Source organism: Haemaphysalis longicornis, unplaced genomic scaffold (assembly GCF_048455015.1).
Source record: "Haemaphysalis longicornis isolate Haplotype H1 unplaced genomic scaffold, Haemaphysalis longicornis Haplotype H1 scaffold_1, whole genome shotgun sequence".
Lineage (NCBI taxonomy): Eukaryota > Metazoa > Arthropoda > Arachnida > Ixodida > Ixodidae > Haemaphysalis > Haemaphysalis longicornis.
The window spans coordinates 195,767,144-195,778,584 of NW_027526203.1; the positions used below are offsets into that span (position 1 = coordinate 195,767,144).

General features: G+C 44.5%; 1 long non-coding RNA gene across 1 annotated transcript; it reads right to left on the reverse strand.

Annotated features, from left to right (window-relative positions):
• Positions 1-457: 457 nt before the first annotated feature.
• On the reverse strand, positions 458-2,429 carry LOC144167849 (uncharacterized). Its single transcript, XR_013322144.1, has 3 exons — positions 2,384-2,429; positions 2,078-2,171; positions 458-1,994 (listed from the first exon to the last, which is right to left on the reverse strand). It is a non-coding gene; the product is annotated as an uncharacterized LOC144167849 (long non-coding RNA).
• Positions 2,430-11,441: the final 9,012 nt, after the last annotated feature.

Below are 11,441 nucleotides of genomic sequence, written 5' to 3' on the forward strand. Positions count from 1 at the left end.
ATACGAACTACGAAATTTGCACCCACATAAAGAATTCATAGGGGAGTCCCAACCCGCTCGATTGTGCAACAGTTCCTGAATCATCAAGACCTAAAAATTCGGGCGTGGTATGCCTATAGCCAAAGTCTCGGAAATGTTTTCTACGTCCGCGATATTTTCAAGTGTACTTTCAATAGTGCGCGCCAAGTTGAACGCATTCACGTTTGCGTCGCCGGCCATCCAGCCTCCGATTACCATACTGCGCTCGTTCTCATTCTGCCTCATAAACTAGAGATATTCGTCCCCGAATAGCGATTCGCCACCACCCGTTAACGGGGAGATGGGTTCCCGCCGGCGCTCGGTCGGCTCGGTGGCCTCAACTGGCGCTTTCAGTATGACGATAGTACGAGAGGGAGCACGGGGGCGGAGTCCACCGTCATATCGGCACGACGCCTCGCGGTAACCCAGGTAGCACAAAAGAGCTTAAATACGTCTACTACCGCGATTTTTCAGGACGAAAGAAACGGCTTGCAAACATCCCAGACAATCCGATCACGCATTCGCGACGTTTTCGAAAGGTCTTAAATCGCGTCTAATGTCCAGCGGGTATTACTATTTCTAGACGATTTATTTACTATCTTTAAAACATCCTCAAAAATCGGTTTAGAAGTTGGATTTTACAAGAGCTGTATAAGTCTGTCAATGCGACTTTTCAATCCGCATTTTAGATGGTTAGAAGACGTTCTGATAATTCTGGTCTAGCAAAGGGCTTTAGAAAGATGCTAAGAATCCCTTTCTTGGGATATTTAGAGCCGCTTTTTAGACGTATGAAATACGGCTTTATGAACCCCCCTGCCATACCCCCCTCCCCCGGAGGTGATGCTGGGGGCGAATGCAGCGGCTTTGCTGCATGCATTCGCCATTAAAAGCCATTTGGCTCGAGCAAACATTTTATTGAGACCAAGCAATGGGGGTAATGTGCTGAGGAGAAAAATACCGTTACAATTCAGAAAACATTGCGGTGAAAGCGTCCTTTCCACCTGCCAGAAGCATCTTATATAAAAACGTCCAAATAAAACACTTAACAAGATAAGAGCAATGCAACAAACTTGTATCAACAAGTCCAGAACTCTACACTTTCTTATTTTTAAACAAAGGATGGAGGGCAAACAGAACTCTGAAAACAAAAACAAAATAAATCAATGCAAGAAACTTGTAAAATCAGGTCCATAACTCTGTGAACTTGCTTATGGATATTGGAAGCTACGAATGCAGCACAAATAAAACACTACAAAAAAGGCACACGCAAGAAACTCTCACCATCACGTCCACAACTTGTACAGTTGTGTATGATTATTTGAAAGCAAGTATGCAGCACAAATAAAACTTTCACAAAAAAATATAAATAGAAGAAAATTGTACCATCAGGTCCACAACTTTGTACATTTGTTTTTAAACTTAAACAATAAGGTGCAAGGACAACTTGTTCTACAAAAAATGATAGTCACTTAGGAAAGTGAAACAATTGAACTGCGTTTATCTGAAAGATCACATTGTAAAAATGTACCACAACATGTGTTAAATACTTTCTTCCAAATAAAAAGCCACGTGCAGCATGACTAACAGAGCATCACCAGCGGGAGTGAACATATCTTAAATGCAAAGAGCTTTTCTTCAATACACATGGTTCATACATGGTTGAAAAAAAAGAAAACAATGCACAATTTTTCTAAACAAATAAAAAGCCATGTGCGGCACGACTAGCAAATATCACCAGTAGTAGTAAACCTATCCTAAATGCCAAAACGTTTCATCAATAGTCATGGTTCATACATGCTTGAAAAAAAAATACCCTCAGCAACCACAACAGATAATGGGGTCCTCTTGTCTGCACTGATGAGGGGCAAATCCTCTGTGACCTTTCTGTCGACGACGCCTTTCCCATTTCTTGCACTTTCCTTAATTAGCTGTGCTGTACTGGTCGTACCTCCAGCTGTTCAGGTTGTCTGGATGAACTGCAGAAAAAAAGCCAATAAAAACCCTAGGTGTGTAATCCGTTTAAAATACCCTGTTATGTGTTAGTCAATGTGGGTCTTACGTTCGCGCCTTTGCATTCTTGAGCTGGATCATGATGACTGTCTTCATTTCTGCGTCCGTGGCTCCTCGTGTTTGCATATTCGCTCTCACAGCCTCTTAAAAAGAGTTGTACACGCACGCATATTTCAGAGAACATCCCTTTTTTACGGCCTATTGTACGTACTACATAAATTTAACTAAACTGAGCAGTTGCAATAAGATAATAAAAAGTTGAACCAGGGCAAGCTGAAGCAGCAAGCATGGTGCTATTTCATTTAACACTGCAGGCTTCACAGCCCAAAAAGGAGTTGACTACCTACTGACTAACCTCTGACGAGGTGGCACAAGCTTGTTTTTCTGGCCCGAATTTTTTGTCGCGAGCTGCCTAATTATTTGCCAGCTGCTTCGCTGAGCCACGGCACAGCGATCTTCCGTCAGGTGAAGGGTGCAGGCCTTTTGGGCTGGGAAATTATTTGCCGGCAGCTTGGTTTAAGTAAAGGTCCTATTCTAGGTTCATTTTAAAAGCGCTGTGACGGCGCAAATGACCGAAATAACCCACGTGGTCGTACTGTCACGGAAGTTGTCCTTCGCGAGCAAAGAGTGCCGGCATTTCGTGTCAGAATAATTATTTGCCGTGAGAGCAATTCGCCGTGAGAGCAATTTGCCGGCAATTTGAGAGCAATTTGTGAGAGCAATTTGCCGGCATTTCGTGTCAGAATAATTATTTGCCGTGAGAGCAATTATTTGCCGTGAGAACCTGATTTCGGTTATTTGCGCCGCCACAGTGCGTTAAAATCGGGCCTAGAATATGACCTTTAGTTAAACCAGAGTCTTTCAATGTTTTACTGGTCACGAAACTTCGGCGCTCGTTTAATATAGGGACCGCGCGCGCCGCTACAGGCGCCACCGCCGCACGAAGGTCATTCAGCCGCCGCGCGTGCGGCGTATTGGCAAGCTCTTGGCGTGCAAACGCTTGCTGCTTTTGGTGTCTGCTCGCTGATTAAGTGTGTTTTTTTCGTAGTAGTTAGCGATGAATAGTCCAGTCATTGTTTATATCACCTGCCTTCAATGGGGTTTTAGTTTTCGAAGCAAAATACCGCATACTTCGGCCGCGAACGGCAACGGCTTCTGCGTGCTCTGGCACAAGCGCTGCGCCGTCGTGTTTACGGATTTTTAAATCTATGTTGCTTCTTTTCGTAAAGCAAAGCTGTAATTACCACATATACGGTAGCTGTGTAGTCGCGGAATGCTGTGGGCCTATCGATAATAGAATAAAAAAACTGAAAGAAACCAAGTACGCGTCGTTCAGACTACGCTTAATGAATCCGTTGATTGCTCTGGAATGCACAGAACGCTAAAAGAGATAGCCCAATAGTATTGTCGTTTCGATGAGTTGTTACATACTTGAGAACATCTAAAAACGCTGCAGAAACGCGAAGGATCAAAACACGAAGAGATATATGTTGCAATGTGTCTTTCTGCATCCACGCTTTGCAATACTTGAAAAAAAAAAAAAAAAAACAGGAAGCGAAAAAAGAACAATAAAACTGATTTTATCACACGCAACAAAAAATTTCAATGTTACGAAGGGAGACAAAAGAGCGTGGTCCAGCGTACAAAAATTTATTTTTTCGCGCTGCGATGTGCAGCACACGGAGAAAACAGAATATTTCCACGTAGCCAAGAACGAAGCAAAGCTTTTCTGAACGCAGCGAGCTAGCGATCTCCTGCACTACAAAAGACTAGAATGAAACACAAACGTCGAAGAAGCAAGCAGTCCGCAGTGTGAGCCCTCATTCCACAGCCGTTTTTCACCCCGTCACGTCACCGTCCCGTCACCGTCTTCCGTCATGGGCGCCGCTTTTCGAACGATTTCTCGCCGAAAACGGTGCGACGGTGACGGGAGGCCGAGCTCTACGTTTCCGTCACGACGGGACCATGCCCCGCGCTAAACCAGCTAATCAGAAAACAAATTTTTACGGCTAAATTTCGTGAAAAGTGAGCCCAAACCACTTTCCTTACTTTTTAGATGAAAAACGCTCAAGTCTAGGCTAAACTGATCACTAGGCAGACGACCCTGTAATCTGACGGAAAGCTCCCGTGTAGATCCAGTCTGAACACTTCTCCTTTCCGTCAACGTCGCTTTTTGTTGACGTGACGGTGCCGTGACGGAGAAGGTGACGGCTGTGTGAATGAGGGCTGACGTGCACAGATGAGCGTCGATAAAGTGAGTTGCGTGGCGTTTGCTATGCATGCATTACTCTCAGAACGTTATTAATTTCAGATCCATGGAAATGGGATCGAGAACATTGTCGAAGAAACAAAAAATCAAGTTAGCGACAAGGTGGCACCCTTTCCATATCAAACAATATTGCCTGATGGGACGTACGACAAACAGAGCAAATGGGCGCTCCGGTTGAAACGCCAGATAAGAAACCCGAATCGGCCACGCGCGGTTACAAAACAAACAAAACGAATCCTCAGGGATAATTCGCGGAAATATGAAAAGTAAAAGCACAAGGACGTCCCGAAGCTTTTCTTTTATACACGCGAGCCTGAGCGCAAGATAATACAAGTTTGCAAACAGGTAATGGAGCACCGCTACAACCTGACTGATATGACAAAAATCCGGCTTTAAGTTAGCCTTGTACAATTCTAGGTCCACGATGCTCTCAAAATAGTACATTGCTTTTTCCATTCTCACACACAGTGTATTTCCACACACTGTCGCACATTTATAATCGAAGCTGAAATCTCCCTTTGCTTGCCTCGGAATGGCGCGCCTCCAATTCTCACGCAGCTGCCCGTCGCTCGGTCAACAGAACAAGGAAACATTTTCTGTGGTATCGTTGTACAAGGAACGACATCCCGGGACGCAACACATGTTCGGCATCGTCGTTGCACTACTTAAGTCGCATCACAAGAGTGCGATATGCCCGTTACATTTTTTTCCCGCACAAAACAAACACAACTCGCCGCGGCTCCGCCGTTCGAGCCAGCGCAACGCCGCCCGAGGAGTGACCTCAGTGAGAGGGTGGCGCCACCGCGCGGCGGCCAAACGCAGCATATGAAGCTCTACCATTGAGTTACGGAGCAGTTTCGTGACCAGTAAAACATTGAAAGACTCTGGTTAAACCAAGCTGCCGGCAAATAATTATCCTAGCGCAAAAGGCATGCACCCTTCACCTAACGGAACACCGATGTGTCGCGGCTGCGCTATTACGTTTCGTCTACTTTCCAACGGGGGCGTGGCCTTCGGGGCCGCTGGCATCTCTGACGTCGCCGGCACGCCGCCGTCACATCCGCTGCACGCTTTGCAGTGGCAGTAGCAGCAACGGAGCTGCCCCAAATAAATTTGACGATTTACGTGTAGAACTTCTAAACTGTAAACGGGAACACATGCGCTTTTGAGATGATTACGTTAGGCGCCGAAAAATTTTTGAATCCACGCCCGCATCCATTGCGAAGTCACGCTCTAGTCTAGCCGATCCGCTGAGCGAAGAAAAATGTCGCGCACTGTGTGCGATTAACGCGCTGTGCTACGCTGTAGCTGCTGCGCCGTAAAGTTTCGCTGAGCTGTGCTACCACATAACCCCTCGCTGGGTTGGGTGGGTGGTGGTGACTATGATGAAAGTGCGCCGTGTGCTTCATAAGCCGTTGTAATGTGAGGTGCTGAGCAACCGTGCGAGATTCCCAGCCCAACTTTCCGAACCTGCGATCGTCCATTTCATCGTCAAAGGATTTACTGCGTGACTTGATGTGTTCGCTTCTTTTTTGCTTTTTATTTACGCATCGCGGTGTGCTCGACGCCTGAGCGAGCATGTTTCGCATGCCCAAACGCATCGCCGCTTACCGACCAAAGCGGAGTTGGCACTGTGTTCGTGTATCCTCTCTCCAGGCATCAAACAAAGCTTATCATCTCAGGCTAATCAAGCGTACAAGGTACCCACTAGTTGAATACGTGGAATAATGCCTTTATTAATGCCTTTAAGACGAAAAATAGCGTGTAGTACTTCGTAAATTAAAAGATAATGCCGGCGCCGCTCTTTTTCGTATTGTAGCAAGCACACTTGTTTAATTCAAATATATTGCACAATTGTCCAGTTTTGAATATGCTTTTGTTTCCTTTTTAAATTGCGTGAAGTTTCTAATAACAATGTATTAGTAGCTTTTTGCGAAACTGCGGCTTGAGTTAACATGCGAGCTACGAGGCTTTCGGCCACGACCGGCTATATTTCTTTCGGCGGCTGTGGTGGCATGCCTGCGGTGGGAACCGCTGTGTCGTTCCAGTTTCTGGTGCTTCAGGCATGTAATTTGACTGCTGGTAAGCTGCCTGCTTTCTGTCTGGGAATTGGAATGTAGTGTGCCAGCTCTGTCAAGCAACTGTTGGTAGGTGAGCCTCTTACCGGCAGTTGTGGAAAGCCAAATATCGTGCTGTGCTTCGTAACTCCTGAAAAAGTGGGGCGCAGCATTGTTATCTTTTGTGAACGCTTCTTTTTTTTTGTGGGATAGAGGCATTCAGTGGGCAGGTGCCGTGCGTGACGTTGACTGTTCTAGATGACGAACAGCTGTATTGCTTTCATTGTCGATGTGCTTCAAGCTGTACCCAAAAGGTCGACATGTCAACAGTGGACCTGTATTGTCTAATATTAATCGGCGCTTCCTGTATCTAGGCCAACCCACTAAGTTTCTCTGCATTTGTCTCATGCGTTAGCAAACAAATACCAATTGAGCTATTTAAATCCAGCCCTGTAAAACCGGCTTCACTAAGCACAAACGCATTGTTAGAAAGACATCTAATAAGGGGAAATATAAGCAGTGTGACAACAAAATGTGGGGTTCCAAAGCCTTTTTTAAATACCCAATTAGTGCGTTACGTCACGCTTTTTATTCCTATCGGGTGTGAAGGTACGAGTCTATCATAATTACGCATGTTAATTTGTCTGATTATGTGTTTACATAGCATGTATTACGTACTGCCCTTTTTTTCATTAAGGGCCGACTTGCCAAAGAATGCTGACACATTAACACTGTTACACTTCTCGTCATTGAATTTTTTAGTGAAAAGAACTGCTGAAATGACCCCTTAAATGCTGCTCATCCGATACCGTTTTCACAATTTTCACATCAGTTCTTACAGTGTCCACCATGTGCCCCTAGCAGACAGCCAAAGTCTTGTTGAGGCATGCACGAAAAATTTTGATGCATATCAAATAATTGGGTACAACTGCATAGTTACATGTTCTCTGAGCATGCCTAGACTGGAGCTCTCTATTTCAAAGTACTGGTTTGGTGCATAAGGGTGTGAATTTTGTGAAGCAACCAGTTTTGCAAAAACAATTTTATTTTATGTTAGCTGAAAGTGATTAGCTTTGTGCCTGATAGCCCTTGGACTGCAGTTCTCTGAATACTTAAAATCTATCCAATTGTACACCCGCCCAATTTTTTACCAATAGCACCGGAGCGTCGACCGTTCGGTCGGTCAGCGCCTTGCGATGGAGTGATACGGCAAACTCGGCGAGAGTAGCCGCATGCGCACTAAGCAAAGGCCGCTGCTGCCGTTGTCTGCTAGGCTGTTCCGAGAGGAGACGGCCGCCCCCGATTTTTGTTATTCGCTTATCACACTGCCTGCCATACTCGAAATTTTTCTTCAACACCGGGCACGTGGCGCCAACTGAAAACAGAGTAGTCAGCGTTGCCGAACGAACCTTGCGCTGAACGAACTTTGCGTTTGGCAACGCTGATTACTCTGGTTTCTGTTGGCACCACGTGCCCGGTCTTGAAAATTTCGAGTATGGCAGGCAGTGTGATAAGCGAATAACAAAAAACGGGGCGGCCGTCTGCTCTTGGAACAGTCTGCTTTTGGAAAAGTAGACGAACCGAAACGCGCTATTCTGTTTCGTCTACTTTCCAACGGGGGCGTGGCCGTCGGGGCCTCTGATGTCTCTGACGTCGAGGCCACACAGCCGTCACATCTGCTGCACGCTGTGCAGTGGCAGTAGCAGCAGCGGAGCTGTCCCAAATACATTTTGAAATTCGCCTGTAGAGCTTCTAAACTGTTCATCGGGAATATATGTGCTTTTGCGATGATTTTGTTAAGCACCAAAAAATTTTTGAATCCACGCCAGCATCCATTGCGCTATCACGCTATAGCCGATTCAAAATGCTGTGTGCCAGCTGGTGACAGCTGCCATGGTGTGTGCCAGCTGTGCAACAAATCCTCCCGGTTCTGTGCGTGCAACCCCAGAACCGCCCGCTGGGTTGGGTGGGTGGTGGTGACTTTAAAAAATTGCGCATTGTGCTTCAGAATACTTACCATTGTCCGATGCTGAAGGGTGGTGCGAGATCCCCAGCCAAACTTTTTGAAGCCTGCGATTGCCCGTATCACTGCCAGGAAATTTTCTACGTGACGTGATGTGTCTTTTTTTTTATTATTATTATTATTTACGCATTAAGATGAGTGAACATGTTTCGTATGTCCAAACGCATCGCCGTTTATCTTGGGTTTTGTAGTGATCAAGGTGGAGGGGAACTACATGAAAGAATGAAACCAGGATTTTCATCTCAGGCTAAGCAAGCGTACTAGATTTACACTGGTTAAACAACTCATGTCAAGATTAACAAACAGTCTGCAGTTTCGCCGTTATGTTAGTGTGAATTTGTTTATGCCTGCTGTACTCACTCAGCTTGCGCAATGCCAGCGATTATGGCGAGACAATTGCACGGGCTCGACGGGTTGAATGGGTAACCGAAGTTCGTTAGCGCGAGTAATAAAAAAAAATGCATTCAAGTGCTGCCCTCTGAAATCTTTCAAGTAGTAATAGAAAGGCGAGTACACCTTTGGACAAATTGGTACTGTTGCTTAGTTTCTAGCAAAAGTTTCTCTGTTCAGAAGAGAAGTTCTGTCATTGTTTTTTACGTTGCATGTAAAATTTTAAAACTCCACTGGTTTTACTAACCAGCACTGTTACATTGTTCTGTTTATATCCAAAGAATGTGCTTGAATACAAGCAATTTTTTTGCGCGTAATTTCCTTCATTTCTTTTCGATTTCGTAGCCATTAGAGCGTGGACAAGAGTGACTAGTAAACAATAATTGTGTGGCACTGCATTTCAGGCAGCAATACAATACTCCAGCTGTAGAGCTCTCCACAAAATTCATGGCTGCACTGGCTCCTGCTAGCACAAAAACTTGTGTCCTCCAAACCTCCTCTCTGATGGGTTCCATACAGTTCTTTCTCGTAGCTTGTAGTTGTGCAACGCTTAGTGATCACGGAGCTGGTGCAGTGAGGTTATTTGGATGACCAAACATTTTTTTAGTGCATCTGTATATTTATGCAGTGAAAGTGCAGTGCTTTTCTTTTTTGATGCTCGGTGAAATGTAATGCCAATGGAGTTTGCAAACGTAAATGCATTTACAAACATAAATGCTGTGAACATCCTTCTCTCTGCAAATACAATTAAGGTGCTTTGAAGTACACAGTTTACAAGAATTTTTTAATGTCCCATAAATATGAAGCAGCGATATTCGAAACCAGTTGCAACAAAGTGTAACTTATTGCTCTCAATTTCATGTCCCATTTTCTGCCTAATGATGACAATCACCAGAGCCATTGTGTACAGCATTTCTTACCTGCTGGATACAGATGGTTTGCCTTTGCTCTATTTTCTCTGTTAAAGAACTTGCAGGGTGTGAAATGCTTGCTGTATTTTCCGTGCCAAATATTACCACAATAAAAGACTAGTAATGCTTATAGCCATGCATCGGTGGAATAACTGATTGGAACGTACCATTTTTGTGGAAGTGAAAGCCGACACATGCACTCACAACGGCTGTGTACAAGTGCCTTGACTTTATGGGTGCCCTAAATCATAACGACCAAGTATAGTACATGAAACATCTTTCGCTCAACTGTAGTGTACTACAACCAGCAAATAGGCAACTAAGTTAGGCATCAGCTTTGCCTTTAACTGTGATCGTTCACACAGTTTCTGTAAAAGGGGCCAAACCTGCTTAAGTTTTACCAAGAACTACGTGGCAGTTCATACACATTCTGCTGCATCATGCAAGATGGGAGGGAAATGAAGCAAGTGCTGCACGATTTTTTTAATTCCCTGCAAACAAAGCGTCATCGGTCACAAAGCAGAATTAAAACTTAGTTCCAACAGTTCAAGTAAAATATTTAGCCTTTAATGTCCCTCTAAAGAAAGTTGACAGGCAAAATTCGGCCTTGTGGTAAATTTTTTATCCGTGACGTTGCTTTGTTTGCAAAAATGAAAATGAAAAGCTCTAAGCAAGATCAAACATTTGACACTTGCCAAGCAAACTTTTCAGAACTAAAACGAAAATTTAGGTGCAACAATAGGCACTAAAAACTGAAAGCCAGCCTTTAATAGGCACAACCAAGCCAATTTTACATGTAGTCTGTCGTGTCAAATTGAGCATCTGTCTAAAAGTAATGCCATTGAAAGAGTGCAGTGTAGGTTCATTTTCACTGTTCAAATGCATTGGTTGCAACTTTTTGCAGCATCAAATCTACCTTTTGCTTTGCGACGGGAAGGTTGCACATGACTCGATATTTTTACGTCACGTTTGGCTCTGAATTTGAGACTGTCGCCAGTTCTTGATGCTGCTTTTCTAGTACATCCCATCTGGAAAAACACGCAAGTGCACATATACTCAACATCAATCACCAATAGCCTATTTAGGTCCACTGCAGGGGGAAGGCCTCTCCCATTAACCTCCAACAGCTCCTGTCCTGAGCCACCCCAGTCCGTTCTTTGCACCCAGATTTTTTTTACTTCGCCTCTCCATCGAGTTACCTTGGTAATACTGGTTGTCATTTCATCTTATTACATGGCCAGCCCAAGTCGAATTTTTCTTAGGTAACTTTAACTATATACTATCCTACACGCGAGTTTGTTTCCCCATCCAAAGCCGCTCTTTTCCTGACCCTAAGCATTACTCCCAACGTTCTTCATTTCATGGCATATTGAGGCAACATTAGTTTTCTTTCTGGTTCTTAAAGCAAGCCGCCGTTTCTGCCCCATATCTCGTCACCGGCAGGACGCATTAGTGGTACTATGCACACTGCTTATGTAAATATTCTTCCACATGGCCCACCGACGCAAGTGAGCGCATACATTTTGATGTTCCTGCATGACATCTTTCAGTTTTTGTACATTCTTCCCATTATGCATTGGAGCGTGATAGCATGTCTTTGGAAGGGAGAGTCCTTTCCTTTTTTGTTATCTCCTTGACTTCCTTTCTTTATTAAAAAAAATTGGATAAACCACTTCTTTCAAATGCTTTAAGCCAAACTCATGTACGTACAAGAAGGGGTGCTGTCCTGCAGGCCTTGAGGATGTTGACAGACACTGAAATTA